At 44.1% G+C, this 14,006-nt stretch overlaps 1 pseudogene; it reads right to left on the reverse strand.

Annotated features, from left to right (window-relative positions):
* Positions 1 to 337: 337 nt before the first annotated feature.
* Positions 338 to 6,855, reverse strand: LOC137141198 (vimentin-1/2-like; annotated as a pseudogene).
* Between the last annotated feature and the right edge of the window lie 7,151 nt (positions 6,856 to 14,006).

Here is a 14,006-nt window from a genome sequence, read left to right on the forward strand (position 1 = left end):
ATAACATTGCAAAAAGATAAATCAAAAGCATTCTCTCTCTCTCTCTCTCTCTCTCTCTCTCAATTAATACTTGTTCTTGTGTCTGTGTAGCGACATAGATAAGAAAATATATAATACAAAAACAATAGGACTCTGCTCAGAAGCCCAATGTGAGCTTCTAGTTTAGAGCCGAATCATTTTTAAAAGATGGGAATGGAAATTATTCCGGCAAAGTCAGGTCTTCTTTTGTAAAATTTTACTTCAAGCGTGATAGATGTAAGATTTAATTAATTAACATGTTTCTCTGTTTTCTATTCATTTATCTTCAGTAACCTTAGTGATTTTTCGGGATGGAAACTTCTCAGAAGGTTAGACTACATGACACTTCTTGAAAGAAAGGTTACTAGTCAATGTTTCAGAGATGCACAATGTTATAACAACTGTCAGGTCCTTTAAAGGCTAACAAATACCTTTGTTAAATAATGCACAATGCCTTGCTTTAGATAATCATTAAACAGAGCAGAAGAAAAGGGGACCAACTCAGGCAAAAAATACATGCTCATAATTTTATTTAATTTAATAAAAGCGACAAAACAGGTTTTAAAAACCATGCATAGTTGGAAATGCTGTTTGACTAAAGGCGCTAAAGTTAGAAGATTGAAGCGTGTGGTATTTGACTCTCATTTCTTTGATCCCAAGCAAATTATCATCCTGCTGTATTCTTCTTAGCTCTCAGCAGCAGCAGCACCAGTAATCCTTAGCATCTTCGTTCGGGTGTCTTCCTGGATTTAGGCTTCGTCTGTCTCAACTGTTTTAAAGGAAAAATACTGTTAATGAATGAAAAACGGTGAGGAAAAGAATGAAAATTCCAAGGGACCAATGAAGCAATAATAACCCCCTATGCAAATCACAGACACGAGCAGACCGTGCAAACGCATCAGTAGTGATGCAAAGTTAGCTGAAGATACAGGGTCAGAAATATTATTATACACATACAGTGCAAGACCTGGTGGATTATTCTCGGGGTATCGTTACATCAGTATCATGGTCAGTCGTTACTTAGATGTGTGATAGAAAATATTATACTGAAGTAGAGTCCCAGTAATGACACACAATTTCCTCTATCCTTTGAATCTCAGGAGGGGGAGGGATTATTCCCTTGCATTTTTGTCCTAGTTTTCAGTCCGTATCCCGGTCGAAATTACTCCTTTACCTGATAAACCCAGGTTTGCTGTGGGTGGTGTCTACAGCCTGTCTTTCGCAATGCTTTCAACGGCACTGCCCTCCCCATAGAGCCTGTCATCCTGCCTGTGAGATGGATCCCACTCATAGAGGCCGCCAGTCTGCTATCCTCACCTTCAATCAGCTTCTTTTAAAAAACCAAAACCACCGTAAGATCGGGAATGAAGGAGAGCCCGCGAGCTAAAGAAAGCACCAATAGCGAAGGAGGGTCGCGTGTGATTCTGGCATAAATCCACTTCTGCATCAGCATCAGAACCTATATGTGGTTACACGTGTGTGGTTAACCTATATGCGATCCCAACGTCCAAAGCTATGTTCACGTTCAGGAGACCTTGCTGTTCACACAGGCGGAGGGCAATTTTCTCCTCCTTTGTTTTCAGTTCCTCTTGCAGTGTTTTTATTTTCTCCTGAACAAAAGATCAACAAACATCTTTCGTCTGACCCTATCCAACTAGTGCAGTTAATTAAGCAAAAGCCGGTCTAGGGTGTTAATGTGCCGGAGTGAGCTCTGCAAATGTTACAGTGTAAAGACATCTTGCTAATTGCAGAAAGGACTAGCAAAGAGAAATCAGGAAAGAGAAAGGTGTGCCAGGTTTCCTGCTTTTCAGAGTTAACCAAGGCAGTCAGTAAATGTGTGTATTTAAGACTGCCCATTCCACAAGATGACTCCTAATAATTAAAATTCAGGATAGCTTTATATGAGCTTAATTTACCTATTGGCTTAATTCGATATTTTCAAAGAGGAAACCATAAAAACCTCCGAAGTGTAATTTACCTGTAATTCTTCAGTCTTTTCTGTGTATTTCTCTTGGGTTTCCTTGATCTGAGTTCCTAATGCTGCATTTCCGTTCTTCAGGGCTTCAAGTTCCATTTCCTCGGCCTTAATCTGTAGCACCAAAACAGTGAAATACGAAATCAGCGATCTGTTTACTTCTGACATGAAATCCTGGCCTCATTGAAGTCAAAGGCCTGGGGATTTGAGCCCTGGAATCGTGTCTTTTGCGTCGGGAAGTATCCCAAGAACTGAGATGAGTTGGACAGCAATGAGAAAAGTTTCCATTGCCACCACCCATTTCGGTTTTAGTAACGCTGCATCATACTGTAAAAATGAATCATACACTTCAAAATGAATCTCACCTGTAACTTGGCAGGTGGTAGTGCTTGAAGCCAATTTAAACACCTGCCCAATATGAACAGTTTGTGCTGCACTAAATCCTGCATGTCTGCATCCCCCATATTCTATGCTGGCACTGGGCACACCCTCTTTGTATCAAACATACACTTAATATAGGAGAAATCTAAGCCATAGGGAAATTGAATATGTTCCTATCTGGCCAAAGTATGTGGAAATCAAAATAAAATGAATTTACTTGAAATTCGATATTGCATTTGTTTCTCTTGCAAAAGTTTTACTGGGAGGAGGTTTCTGGGGCCCAGAAATGAAAATCCTTTGAAATAATAAGTTGGTGTGTTGGAGGTTTGGAGACATTTATATATTTATTTATTTATTTAAACTGTGGGTTAAGGAGGAGGTTTGGACTTTGTACCCGGACTCTACCTGACAAAGTGAGCTAGCGATCAGTAAGATAATGACTTTTAATAACACCTAAGTCTCTGACACTTAACTTAGTATTTGTCCTTATGCTGGAAATTAAAACGTAAACTTACCTAGCAACTATTACTTCCCTATGTTTTTCAAAGCTTAATACATCTACCCCAAATGGTACCCAGACTCCACACTAAGGAGCTCTCTGTCTTTAGAAGTGTCACTTTCTTTCAAACAAGATATGTTTTCTTGCAAACTAATTGTCCCCTAAGCCCGTCCGTCATTTTTTCAAATGATCTGAACCGACCTCACGTTGATTTCAGATGGGGGAATTAATAAGTAGCCGAATTTTTACTTTATATATAAAATAGTATTCATGTTTGCTTTCTACCGGTTTGACATGGGGTCATAGATAGAGTCACCACTCCTCCAGTCCACCTCCCTCCTTGCAAAATATAGCCTAAAAGACCACCATTACTGGAAAAAATATCAGACGACTGTCACATTACCTAACTTAGTGAAATCAGAACAAAGGATTGCATTAGAAGTGACATAACATAAGCTGGAAGGGGTTTTCAAATCCACTTACACTTCTTTTGCAGTTCCCTGTTTCTTCCCTGAAATGTCTCACATTCTCGCTATGTTTTGTGGAAGCTTGATTAAAGTCAAGAAATCTGGTTTTGTACCACTCGTCTATTTCCTGAGGGGAAATTAAACAGAATATGGCGAACATGAATCTTTATAGTCAGAAACGCAAGAAAACACATACGTGTTTCAGCTATTTTATTAATACATAAATATGTTTAAAGTAATGAGACTATTGCCGATTATTGTATGGAGGGGTATAGATAAGTGTGAGTAAGATAAGCAAAATTAACTTGTAATTTGTAAATTAATCTTGCATTGTACAGCCATTGAACCTGGACTCTCTCTCCAAAACGTAGTAGGAGAAATATTTCTCTGATGAAGATATATCTTTATGTTGTCTATGTTTGTTTCTAAAGATGGAATAGTAAATATATTAAATATGTTTGTCACGAACAAGGGTTTTTATCAGCAAAGGCTGACAGATATTTTCATTTTACAGATCCGATGAAGTATAATTTTACCTGCAGGTTCTTGGTGCAATTCCTTCATACTCTATCTGAATGTCCCTCAGAGCAGCAGCCAGGTCTGGGATTGAGCAGGAGACATCAACACACGCTGAAGCACTGTATATCTGTTTCATCAAATCTTCAATGTCTTGTTCTGACAGAAACACACACACAGTACATGGTAAATAATACGATACTTCTGCAGAGCTTCCAGAACAGAAAGATTGGAAAGTGATGTTTAAAACAACGAAACTCTAAATCTAACCTCACTGTGTACTCTCTGCAGGAATGTAATTTCAGGCTCCAGATTATCCATCTGTTTCTCCAGGGAGATGGGAGTTGCGGTGGCAGCATCCACATCTTTCAGTTAAATAAATACATAAATAGGCCTACATATAAAATAAAGACCTAACAAAAGATTTCACATTTAGCACCAATAGTAGCTTTTTAAACTCCACTCTGTAGGTATAGATTGGTTTCATCTGGTTTCACAGCACACCCTGAAGTAAAACGTATGTGACAGAATGGCTGAACAGATGAAATAATCTTCATAAACCATTTTCTATCTCTCCCTCCACCCGCTTTCTCTCCTCTGCCATTTTCGCCAGGACTGCTGGCTTCGGGTCGCAGTAATTTCAGGATGAGAATGATCCCAAATCAGAGTATTGTTTCAGTGCATGATAGGATCGACGAGAGATATCGTTTGCACTCCATGCACCTGTCTACGCTTTTCTTAATGATAAACTCAGTCCTACGGGGCCAAAAGCTTCAGCGGCTCTCTCCGCTTACTTCCTCCCTTCAAAGGCATCAACATAGGGCTTCTTTATAGACTACAGCTAGTTGGCCCATAACTAGTTGGCAGTCACTGCTACATCCCGTATCAAAGAGATTGCAAGGTGATAAGGCCTGTTTGTTCCCAACAGCCACATCCCGAATTGCCAAGCTCCTTCTCTGACCCAGCATCAGTAATATACCATATTATATATTATATATACCGTATATATCATAATATACCATAATGTGGGGGTATGCCACTGACCTGGTGACGGCCTGAGGAGTGCGTGTCTTCCCACTGTACCTAGTTACAGGATGTTTACTACAATGTGGCAGAACGACAGAGAAATAAGCTTTTCAGCCACTGTGGCCTGTGACATACTGAGGGGTGCGTGGGCCCCACTTTCTCGCCAGTGACCCCCGTTTTCTCTCCAGTTGCGATGGTGCAGTCAGTATGGTGCAAAGCACTGTAGTCTCCTTTGTAGTGGGGAGATGTGGCTTTCTGGGTGGTCCCGCCTGTCCTGTACTGTGGTGTGTCAACTGCCCATTCGCATGGCCTAGTGTGGCCTGGCATTCTATAGTAGGGTGGGAAGAAGTACACTTGCATGGTGACAGGGTAAATGTCACTGAGCATTTTACACTGTGGCACCATTGTGACTTGTTCTTGTGTGGAAGGGCCACAGTGGCATGATATAGTGTGGCACTTTGGCACTGTCCTGTGTGGGTGTGGTGCACCCTTGCAGGTATAAACGTTTTATTAGGAAATGTTTAAGCAACAAACAAAAAAGCAACGGTCAGGGTTTACAAGGCACAGTAACACAATAACCAGGGATGGTATGCAGTGGGGGGCGGTTGGGGGGTGATCGGGGATCAGGGGGTGGCAGCAGCATGATGAGCTGTGGCCCCGTAGGAGGGGCTGGAAGTGTGGGACTTGAGGGTTGCAGGGGGCTATGTGGGGAGAGGGGGACGCTATCCAGCGTGGGGGGAGGGTGATTATTTCTAGTGCACAGGAGACATAGTCATGGATCAAGATCAATGACCCTATTGTGCTAGGTGCTATACCAACACAGCACAAAAAGACACGCCCTGTGCTAAATGGCTCACAATCTAAACGTGAGAAGAGAGACAGGGCTGCAGACAGACTGACGGGGGGAGCACAAGGAAACGATGAGAATACTGCCCCCCGCACGATAGGCAGTGCTGTAAGGTGGGGCCTGCTGTGGTGTTGCCGCGGGGCTGTGACACACAGTGGGGCTGTGTGGTGGGGCACATTGCGGTGCTCCCCCAGTGGCTGTGGTAGGCTAGTGTGGCTAGACTGTGGAGTAGGGCTATTGCCCTTTGCATTTTCCTAAGGTCCGCGGCTCTGCTCAGCTGCTCTCGATACAGAGGTCTCAGGCCACACGGCCTCCGATCTCGGTCTCCAGCAGGTTGCTTCCTTGCTCTAAGTCTCTTACCTAGAAGCAAAGGAAGAATTAATCAACCAGGGCATCCAACCCCTGACTGGCTCCCCACACACGTTGGCGATTCTGGTCTAGCCCCTCTACCACACACCACAATACATACAATGGAGCGGTGAGAACCAGTCATCAGCCCCCCGTCCCCCCACACACATACACACACACAGTGCACCGGGCTCCCAAACCCAGAGTCTCCAACACCAACACCTCACACAGCCGGCCTCCCCACATGAGCGCTCCGGGTACAGCCCGGCTCCGCGCTCGCCCCCCAGCTCACTTCCTATACGATCCGCGGCAAGGCGGATGGGTGATGCTGGCTGCAGGTGGGAAATCTACGTCTTGGTCCTGCGACATGCCTGCGGAAGAGCCAAGCTTTCGCGTGATTTGAACTGGGCTGCGTGCCTGCAGCAGTAGCCCAGAGCTGAGGGGGCCCGTGCTTGTGCGCGCTGGAATACACTTCCCGCTGTGCTCGGCCCGGCTGGCACTGAGCATGATCATCTGGCGTTTCGCGCCGGTCCTGGTGCTCAGGAATTCTCGGCTTGCTGCCGTGGCGGTCTCCAGATCCCCACGGATAGCTCCCGGCCCCAGGGCAGCCCCTGTGTATGCTGCGGGGACAGAGAGAGCAGCCCAGGGAGCACCACGGCACAGCAGGAGCAGCAGTGAAATCCTCCTGGCCTGCCTGCCCCCATCTCTCTCCCTCACGCCCGTCAGATGCCTTTCCACTTTCCAGCACAGCGTCAAATACGTGTGGCGCCTCAGCCATCGCAGAGAAGGGTGGCTTTTGTCTGTACTCAGGAAACACGTTCATAATTGCACTGCTAGCTCTGCTGAGCTAAGCCCTTCCTTCGATTATCGGCCATGGCATCATCACCAGCTGTGTGCCGGGATCTTTACACGTGGCTCTGCAAACAGTCTCTTGTCTCAGCCTGCTGTAGGTCCCGAGCACGGTCATCACCATCTGCTGCCAGAAATCTAGTACCTACGCCTGCTTCACGTACTGGACCTGGACTGGCAGGTCATACTCACGCCTTAGCCAGCTCACCCAGCTTGGAGCAGGAAATCCGGGCAGTTAGGGATGGAGATATGCTGTCCGGAGCCAAGCAAAGGCATCCTGCATGACAGGGACACTGCAACCCCCATCTTCACCCTTTGAGAATCCAGCAATTGCTTCACCTGACCAGGGAGCTCCCCTATGAAAATTCATCCTGCTCCTACTGAAGTCAATGACAGAACTTCTGTTGACTTCAGTGGGAGCGGGAGTGGGCCTAAACAGCTCCTGCTGATGGAGGTCTGCAAGACAGATAGTCTCCCAAATAGTGGATTCACACTCCACCAATTTAGAGCCACTTTTGGAGTCAATTGAACCTAACTGTCAAGTTTGCAGAAGGGGGTCTTGGATGCGGAAGGTACCCCATTATCTAATAGCTATATAATCTACCAATTTTGTGTCTTAGTAGGGGACCATGAAACGGCTGTTACTGGCTCTAGTGGTCCCAATTACCTTTATTAACAATTAGACCAGTGCATGGGCTGGAACTGGACCCCCAAACTGCAGGAAGGTAACTGAAAATTCCTGAAGGTAACTGGGAAAGGAAAGGAAAGATCTCCAAGTATATGTGGGAACTTCCCTTTCCAGTATCTGAGAACATTCCTTCCCTCCCCCCTTCCTTCTCCCCCATACCGAAAAGGAAGCCTCAAAACCAGCTAAACCTCAACATGCCTTGGTACACGTATTTTTTTCCCTCAAACATGATATATGGACACCTTACCCCCAACCTCACTTCTGGGGCTGGTGACAGAATGCCCCAACTGCACAGCCCTTACAGACCGGGTTTGTGTGTTACCTTTTTTGGGACACAGGATGTGGAGTTGGCTCAGATGCTATTAGCCAGGATAGGCAGGGATTGCTGTTTGCCAGAGGCTGGGCATGGCCAACAGGATGGATCAGTTGATGATGACCTGTTCTAGTCATTCCCTCTGAAGCACCTGGCATTGGCCACGGTCGGAAGACAGGATACTGGGTTAGATGGACCATTGGTCTGACCCAGTATGGCCGGTTCTTATTTTCTTATGCTGCTCACATACATTTCCCGTCCGTCCCCCTGTCCCCCCTCTCCTCTGCACACAAGGCACAATTCTTCTGCTTCCATTAAAGAAAATGGGAATTTTTCCATTGACTTCCATGAGTTCAGGATCAGGTCCAATTTCCTCAAGTTTGGGCCCATAGCGTCAGCAAGATGGGGTATTGTAAGCGCCTCTCCGAGCCAAGTCACGCATTTAATTAAGCCTCCAAATTAAACACACGCGTACACATAACGCTTTTAAAAACAAAAGGCAGAGAAGATGCACTGAGGGGGGCTCATTGCGCTCAAACAAAAATCGATTGGATTAATGTTTTAGACATAACGGACCAACACGTATAGAATGTTAACACATAATCATAAATAACAATAAAAGTTTGCTAATTGTAAATTAGAAATGAGAGCCATCATTGTACCCAATTTACTGTAATTCTTTTAAAAGTCTCTAGGTATGGAGCAGAAGAGGTCCCTTTTATTGCACATGTATTGGCATATATACTGGCACACTGTATACCAGCTTTATGACTGTATATAATGCATTCCAAAGCAAAGGCACTTCTGGAATATAAATCAATTTTCCTACAAGAGCTCGAGTAAAATAAATCTCTAATACATATGCCAATGAGGAACGCTTAAATCAACCGGTCAACAATAACAAAGTGTGTTAGGGCGGTTTACGTGCCCTTTAAATCAAAGATTCACAGAAAAGTCCTTGATTTTCTTTCCTGGTCATAAATATACTCTGCGGACTATCAGAGAAATCCAGCAGGCACCCCGTGCTGCTGTTATTTTATTCTGCACGATTCTCATACGGACCGTCAAGGGGAGAACTAGGGGACTCGTATGTCCGTTCTTATGGGTGTTTGAAATCTTAATGAGTTACTGAAGCAATTCGTGTTTTATTTGTGTAATTATATTGATGTCCGTGTGTATGCGACCCAAAGATTTCCGCAATCGCGCCTTTAAACCCTCTCTTTACCTTAAGGTAAGTCACTGTCATGTAAAATAGTTAGCTGACGTCTCTCGAAAGTCGCTTTAAAATAATTAAAGCAAAAAAGGCCGTGTAAATATAGATACATCTATTTCGGACCTCAGGGAAATAAAGAAACCCCAGGAGTTCACCGGAAATAGCCCACGCTACTGATTTTGTTTCACCACCCCATACAACACTTAATTAGACATCAAACGAATGAGAAATAATCTTTCTAATCCAATCATTGTCGTTTTCACCGTTTAGTGGTCACTCGTGGCACTTAGTGCGGGGAACAAAAGGAACAAGGCACTTATGTTTTATTAAAATGCTTGTCATAGTGTCTCCAGATCTTTGATCCGGAGATGAGGAAAGAGCATGATGCCTTTGAAGCATACAACACACCAACAAACCTCGATGTAAAAAGTGTATCGGAGCAGTGATGTCTCTCTGGACACACCACAGACGCGTGGCAATCTTTTTCTAACCTTTAACTTTCTACATTCAACTACTCCGGTCATTTGCACCCTGGAGTACCTGACATGAGAATAAAGGCACAGCACCTGGGTCGACGATCCAGTCTCTGTGTCTAGTTATGGCTCAGGCGAACTGTTCCTCGGTTTCAAGGCTCAGCCCTGATCTTACCCGAAGCACTGTAATGCACAGAAAACCTCCCTAAAATGCACTGGGGCCCGAGAGGAAAGCCACGTTGGTTGGACTAGCTGAGTGCCGCCAAGTCCCTTTCAGCAGAAGCCCCTTTGTCACTGGCAGCTGGTGCCTGCGTGAGAGCTCGCCAGCTGTTCGCAGCTGTCAGGCCAGCTGTGGCCACGCCCCGCCCCACGCCGCCGCCTTCCCCTTTACCTGGCGAGGCGCGGCCCGCGGGTGGCCGAGCTGGTCCTTCTGCCCGCCCAGCGCGCCGCCGCCAAGAGGCTCCGGGTTTGCACGCGGCTGCTGTAGCTGGTCGAGCGCCGCCGGCGTGGAGGTGGGGGGAGCTGCTGCGGCCGCTGTCCTTCAAGTGCCGGCGGTGGGAAGGGATGCTATCCGGGCTGCGGCTCAGCCGGGTTTGCGGCTCCTCTGATGCTCTGCGAAGGACTGGATGGAGGGCGAGGGGTGATGCTGGGGTGGAGGGAGAGGAGGCTGTATACAAGAAGGGAGGGATCCTGGGACAGATGGACGGAGCGGTGGATGGCAGTCAGGACAGATATATAGGAATGGATGGCTAGAGGGACGCGTGCTAGAGGAACAGAAGGCTGGCTGGAGCTAGCTGAGTATATAGTTAGTGGCCATGCTGGCAGCCCGGGAGCGACATTCCTGTCTTACAGCGCCAGCAGCAGCTCAGGAATGTCTTAGCCGAGTCATAGCAGCCGGCGGACTCACCCTTCTCTCCCTCTCTATCAAAAATTAAGAAGCCGATTTCCCAAAGGAGAAGGGAAGGGCTCGGCAGCATCGTCAACAGCCTTCCCTCTTGCTGATATAATGCCTCAGACGTGCCAGGTCCAGCATGAGAGCTGGAAAACAAAGCATGCAAGCGAGAGTCTGAATATACGTGAAATGGACAGTAGCAGTGTGTCTCTCACCTTCTGTCTGCCACGGATGAAACACAGAGGGCTGCGGGAGAAAGGGGTGCTTTTAAAAAACATCTGCTATATAGGGAACAAATTGTAATGCCAAGGTAAACGTACAGAACAAGGTTGATGAATCACAGAGGAGAAAAAAAGAAGCACGGAAAGCGTTCCTAAAAGCTAACTTGAAGCAGTGGGATCAGGTCATAGCTACCGCTTTAGCCTATGGATTTTAACTCCCCCCGTAGTTATTTGAGTCACTAATTCATCATTCCAAGAAAATGAGACAAGAAAAAGAAAGTTCCAAGAATTCATGCAGGAGCTCACACATTCATTTGCAGGGCCTGCATATATCTTCATGTTTTATTAAATATGATTTAATACAAAAATTGCTTTTATTATATGACATCGATCTTAAACACATTGTGCTTTGCTTTTGCTACAATCACTAGATTGAATGTATGAAAGAGTTAAGAGAAATAAAATGGTGCTGTTATTTGCTCCCTTTGAGCTTGTTAGGACACATATATCCCAAACTGAAACAACTGATTAATAACCTTCCGTCTTGGGCTGGTCAAATAATTTGGCCCATATCTGATGGGTATATTTTAATAATCTAATGTGTTATTAGTATAAAAATAAGGACATTTTTGATAGACCGTTGTTATCTTAAGAATATAGGAAATGTTATCCTGGAACAGATTGAAAGTCCATCTAATCTACTATGTTAGCTTCAATAGTGGCCAATGAGGGAAACATTCCGAGGAAGACATTCCCTTTCAATATGTCTCAGAGGGGAAGAGCATCCAAGGAAGAAATGATTAGTACCACATATGAGAGAAGGGAGAAACTGACCATAGTGTTTACTAATTTGTGTGCAAGGAATTGAAATGGGATCCACCTGGGCAGTATACTCCCGCACAGTTCTCTACTTTGAACGTTTCTCAATAACTGTTATTATTCAAATGTCAGATTGCATCCAGTGCAGATCAGCCAAGTGTCCAGTTAGAATATTATCCCCAGGCTTTCTCTCTTCAAATATCCCTCAGCAAGCTGTCAGATGGTCTACCGCTCTATTACCTGTCATCTTATTAAAACAAAATATAAAGAGAGACTGAAAAGAGGTGTCAATAATTAACACACACACAAAAAAACCTTATACATTGCTTATTATGTAGTCAAACTTAAAAGAATCAACAGACAGGGAAAACAGAAAACCTAGTATGGTTAGATGAATGTTCTCCCACAATTCAGAATTAGATAGTACTTGATCATCTTCACTATACAAAGTGACTTTTATCAACTTCTTATATTTGGTACTTTCTCCCAGCTTCATTAAGCATGCTTTAGGCATACTTACCATGTGTCAGCATGGTTTATGTGCTCTGTTGTGTCTAGCTCACCCACTAGACTTGCTAATTTTTCTAGACACAACTACACTATTCATTTTCTTTTTCTACTCCTATAAACCTTCAATAGCGTTGTGGGAGCTCACAGAAACGCAGTACTCATTTAGGCCCTGATTTAGGAAAGAACTAAAGGAGGTGCTTAAGTACCGTCCTAAATAGGGGTGTTTTACTGAACCAGGGCCTTAGCTGTCAAATGTATAAATGTCTACCACAAGGTACCACAACATTGAGAAAGCATGAATACTGGTGTAGAAGGCATATAGGTTCCACATAAACTGATTTAAATATGATGGGCCAAATCCTGAAATTCTTATTCATTTTTTATGTTTTTATGCAGTCATTACCCAGAGAAAACTCAGTTAAGTCAAAGGGAATTTTGCTTAAGTAAGGACTGAGAAGAAGATAATGTAAAGGTTTCATGATTTGACTCTATTTATTATTTACACGGATTTTAAGGTGCCCATTATTACCATAGTGTCTGGGTGCTCACAGAAAACTTCAAAATATAGGAGCTCACTGAAACATTATATAGTTCTTCCAGTTTGTAACTAAGACAATTCTATCTGTGATGCTTAGAGCACCCTAAGGCCAGATGGAACACTGTTGTCATGATATTTACCCAAAAGGTGGAATGTAATTATCATTGGAAAACTAATAACTCACTGATTCTTAATGCTCTTGCATGATGTATGTATAGTCAACCCACACAGAATTGTACAGATGGGCTGGAAATATGAGACTAAAAAGGTGTTTAAACCAGGTATGTCAAGCGGAGTTCATAAACAAGTTTATTGCAGACAAAGAAAAGAGGCCATCACCTCAAATCAGGGGTGGCCAAATTCAATGGACTATTCATTTGTATTGGAGATTTCAGGAAGATATTATTTGCATTTTAAAAGTCACCAGCGGGTGAGAAGACAGCACAGAGTCTACACCAGATAGCATGGCATTCACAACCACCAGAAGAAAGGAATTTGACCTGGTGACACATTTCAGAAGATCCATTTAAAAGATTTATTGGACTACAAAGAGAGGGGGAAAAAACCCCTAAGTTATCCTTCACCTCAGGAGACAAAGGGAACCGAGCACTTGAAGTTCTGTGACGGGTCCTGGACAGACAATCTAGACAACCATGCTGGCAAAGAGACTTGATGAGAAACTTCTCTGAACGAGAGACTTAAATCAGGTTTTAGTCTTAAAGGCATATTTGTACTTTTGTTCACTTGTAACCATTTCTATTTTTATTTCTTATACTTGGTAACATTTAAACCTATGACTTTTGTTTAATAAACTGGTTTTACTTTTAATATAAACCAAGACAGTGCTGTGATTGAAATAAATGTGTTTGTGAAACCCCAATTAAATTAACGAGAAGCAGTGTATTGTCTGTTTAAAGGAGCAATGAATCTAATAACTTCTGATAGGGCTAGTCTACACTTAAAACTTACAGTGTCACAGCTTTATCCGTACAGATGTGCCACTGTAAGAGCGGTTGTGTAGCTGTGTTATGTAGACGTGAAAGAGCTCTCCTGCATACATAACAAAACCACCTAAATGAGTGGTGGTATCTATGTCAGCAGGCCGGGAAAACTTACGTTGCTCAGTGGTGGGTTTTTTTTCACATTCCTGAATGACAAAAGTTTTGCCAGCATAAGTGCAGGTGTATACAAGGCCTGAGTGTTCCAAGAGAGGGCTGGACATTCCAGAGAGACGTCTCTAGGGAACTCGGAACCTAGAGTACACTGTAAGTTACATGCAAAGCAAGGTTAAGACTGGCAAAGTCTCGAGGATTTTGCTCATAAGGAAGACAGGCTGGTGTGGCAGAGAGCTGACATACAATCTTAGCTGCAGGAAAGCTCACTCTTGCTGAGGCCGAAATGTAAGACAGTGGC

Source organism: Emydura macquarii, unplaced genomic scaffold (genome assembly GCF_026122565.2).
Source record: "Emydura macquarii macquarii isolate MOO-44397 ecotype Brisbane River unplaced genomic scaffold, CSIRO-AGI_Emac_v2 contig_3019, whole genome shotgun sequence".
Taxonomy (NCBI): Eukaryota; Metazoa; Chordata; order Testudines; family Chelidae; genus Emydura; species Emydura macquarii.